This window comes from Microcaecilia unicolor, chromosome 2, assembly GCF_901765095.1.
Source record: "Microcaecilia unicolor chromosome 2, aMicUni1.1, whole genome shotgun sequence".
Taxonomy (NCBI): domain Eukaryota; kingdom Metazoa; phylum Chordata; class Amphibia; order Gymnophiona; family Siphonopidae; genus Microcaecilia; species Microcaecilia unicolor.
Window position 1 is genome coordinate 380,813,482 of NC_044032.1, and position 3,879 is coordinate 380,817,360.

Here is a 3,879-nt window from a genome sequence, read left to right on the forward strand (position 1 = left end):
AAGTGACATCTGATTCTCCTGCCTGTGTCAGAGCTGAGGTCTGTGCACCAGCCTGGGAGCAAAGAGGATTAATAGTAACATAGTAAGAGACAGCAAATAGACCTGAACGGTCCATCCACTCTGCCCAATAGTCACACTCATTATCAATTCATCATTAAATCAATGAGTGTGATATTATAGACTTGATTATGGTCTTTCTTTCGTGTTTCTGGAACAAAGACCACAGAAGTCTATCTGGCCCTATCCTTATGCTACAACTACTGGAATTGTCGTTGAAGCCCACTCCAGTCTATTCGTCTTCTCATTTGTGGGACACAGACCGTAAAAGTCTGTCCAGCACTGTCCTCATATTCCAGCCACTGACATTGCAGTCTAAGCCCTTTCTAGCCCATCCTAAACCAGATTGCCATATATGAGACACAGACCATACAAGTCTGCCAGGTATCAGCCCTAGTTCATCACAGCCAGAGTCGCCATCTAAGCGTCACTTGACACATCCACACACATGCAGCCATTTAAGGTTAGGTTTTATATAACTTCCATGTTCTAATTAGAGATCCTTTGTGTTCATCCCATGCCTTTTTGAATTCCGTCATCATTTGTGACTCTACCACCTCCTTAATGGAAGACTTTCCACATTTGTGCTGTTAAAGCAAGGAAGAAGAGGAAGAGGAGGAGGAGACAGCACTCAAAGAACTTGGTATTTGGTAGATGAGAGGCTGGTGCAGGTGTAGCTTATACTTTCACGGGAATCCCACTGACCTACTTCCATCCCCGCGGGAACCCCACAAGAACTGTCTCCGTCCCCACGGGAACCCCACAGAACTGCTTCCATCCCTGCGGGAACCCAGCAGGAACTGCCTCTGTCCCTGCGGGAATCCCGCGGGTTCCAGAGGATTCCCGCAAACCCCATTCCCGTGCACCTCTCTAGTAGGGCCTTCAACAATATAGATTGCCACACTTCAACTGCCCTTTAATGAGCTCGCTAATCCTCTGAGTGTGTCATAAAGAGAGACTTTCCTTTTCCAGTTTGTGCGAGCACTTTGTTTAGGATTAATGTCATCAGCCCTATGACAGATGTGAGAAAACGTAGAAAAAGACCTTTACTGCACAGAGAGCGAAATATTCCTACCGTGAAGAAAAACCCTCCCCTGAAAGCTAGCGCTGCCGGCCAGATGTTTAAGAAAACACACTTAGGCAGGAAAACAAGGACTTAAGCCATTGTGCTCATCACTGCTTTGAAGGCAGATGCCTACATGCCACCAGTACTAGCTTGTATCTCGCTTTCCCTTTCCTGAGCTTCTCTTAATGTTTCTAATCCATTTTTCTGCAAACAAAGCAGATTTGGAATCCAACTGGAACTAGGAAAACCTCCTCCTATTCTATCTGCAGGGCCAAAATTTTGCTACTTGCTGTGACTCGGAGTCGAACCGAGGTTGCTGCGGCCACAACACAGAGTACTAACCACTATACGATCACAGCCAGCCACCTTACAGCTTGCCCATGGTGCTTTCTGTATGCTACAGTTAAAGTGGCCTGTAGCCAGAGGAACAGCACCATCTGCTGTCTTTAACGAACCTCTTGTTTTGTTTCTTTGCAGCATGCTTGTAGCAAGGATGTGCTGGTGAAAGCTCTAGTAGGGCCTTCAACAATACAGATTGTCACACTTCAACTGCCCTTTAAGGAGCTCGCTAATCCTCTGAGTGTGTCATAAAGAGAGACTCTCCTTATCCAGTTTGTGTGAGCACTTTGTTTAGGATTAATGTCATCAGCCCTATGACAGATGTGAGAAAACGTAGGGAAAGAACTTTACTGCACAGAGGCCCAGATGCATCAACGTTTCGTAAAAAAATGTGAAACGTAAAAGTCCTTAACGAATTTTAAAGAACGAAGAATGCACCAAAAAAACAATACTTTAATGCTCGGTACGGTATTGTAAAGTATCATACATTGAAGATACGTTAAATTGGTGTAATCCCCATTGGTAATCGGCCCCTAAAGCATGCGCAGAGCAGCCAAGCTCTGTGCTTGCCACAAACGTCAAAACAACAAAAAAAACCCCCACAAACATGTGGCTCCCCTCTTTCCCCTGCATAAAATATAAACAAACATAAAAAAAGGATCGGGAGGGGGCAAAGGCGCTCATCAGGAGGGTCCTATATGGACGGCCTTGCCCCCCCCCCCCCCCGCCCAAGGTTGCCACTGCTCCCCGCTTCTCCCTGTATGAAATAAAAACTCAAAATAAAAATCAAACTTTTGCAGCGCCCGGCCCCCCTCCCTTCCTGTCTCTCTCTTCTCCTTCTCTCACCACTGCTCTGCCTCCCGCCAAACTCCGCCCCGTGCCACGCCCCCTGAGTTTCTCGCCGCAGGACCCCCCCTCCCCCTTAATGGCCGGTGCAGCGCTTCTCACCTGTGTGTGAAGGCGCTGCACGGGATGGAACAGCTGATCGGCGATCACTGTTGCCTCCTCCGACGTCTCTCTGTTCTTCCTGGGCCCGCCCTCCTCTGATGTAAGTTACCTATGTAGATAACTAACGTCAGAGGAGGGCGGGTCCAGGAAGAACAGAGAAATGTCGGAGGAGGCAGCAGCAGTGATCGCCGATCAGCTGTTCCATCCCGTGCAGCGCCTTCACACACAGGTGAGAGGCGCTGCACCGGCCATTAAGGCGGGGGGGGGGGGTCGGAGGATGGCGGGAGGCGGAGCAGTGGTGTGAGAAGGAGAAGAGAGAGTCAGGAAGGGAGGGGGACCAGGGCTACATGTTTGTGATATTTATTTTGTTTTTCAACATGCCAGCTTGGAATTTTAAGGTGCAGGGGGAAGAGGGGAGATGACAGCTCAGGCCTTTACGACTGCTCTGACCATACGTTTAATATGTCGCAGTATATGATTCGGTGTAATCTTCGGTATTGTTAGTGCATCCCGAATCACCCACATTACAATGGTAGTTACTCTTTTGTATTCCGTTTTCGTTAGCTGCTTGCTTCGTTGGAAAAAGGCCTTTAATGTATGTAACAGTTAGGAATTTCCTTCGTTAAAGGGTCGTTAAGGTTTAGTGCATCTGGCCCAGAGAGCGAAATATTCCTACCATGAAGGAAAACCCTCCCCTGAAAGCTAGCGCTGCCGGCCAGATGTTTAAGAAAACACACTTAGGCAGGAAAACAAGGACTTAAGCCATTGTGCTCATCACTGCTTTGAAGGCAGATGCCTATATGCCACCAGTACTAGCTTGTATCTCGCTTTCCCTTTCCTGAGCTTCTTTTAATGTTTCTAATCCATTTTTCTGCAAACAAAGCAGATTTGGAATCCAACCGGAACTAGGAAAACCTCCTCTTATTCTATCTGCAGGGCCAAAAATTTGCTACTTGCTGTGACTCGGAGTCAGGGAAACCTCCTCTTATTCTATCTGCAGGGCCAAAAATTTGCTACTTGCTGTGACTCGGAGTCGAACCGAGGTTGCTGCGGCCACAACGCAGAGTACTAACCACTATACGATCACAGCCAGCCACCTTACAGCTTGCCCATGGTGCTTTCTGTATGCTACAGTTAAAGTGGCCTGTAGCCAGAGGAACAGCACCATCTGCTGTCTTTACCGAACCTCTTGTTTTGTTTCTTTGCAGCATGCTTGAAGCAAGCATGTGCTGGTGAAAGTAGAGAGTTACACGGGGACAGAAATCTTACCCATCCCCGCCGGTCTCTGCTGGAATCTTACCCTGGGGACAGAAATCTTACCCATCCCCGCCCGTCTCTGCTGGAATCTTACCCGTCCCCACTGGAATTTTACCCATCCCCACCCATCCCCCGTAAAGATTTAACCCATCCCAACCCGTCCCCATCCATCCCCACAAGAATTTAACCCATCCCCACCCATCTCCGTAAAA

General features: G+C 48.1%; 2 non-coding genes across 2 annotated transcripts; both read right to left on the bottom strand.

Moving 5' to 3' along the window:
• Window positions 1-1,410: 1,410 nt before the first annotated feature.
• On the bottom strand, window positions 1,411-1,482 carry TRNAH-GUG. The gene has a single exon. It is a non-coding gene; the product is annotated as a tRNA-His (tRNA).
• Window positions 1,483-3,428: 1,946 nt separating this feature from the next.
• Window positions 3,429-3,500, bottom strand: TRNAH-GUG. Its single transcript has one exon. It is a non-coding gene; the product is annotated as a tRNA-His (tRNA).
• Window positions 3,501-3,879: the final 379 nt, after the last annotated feature.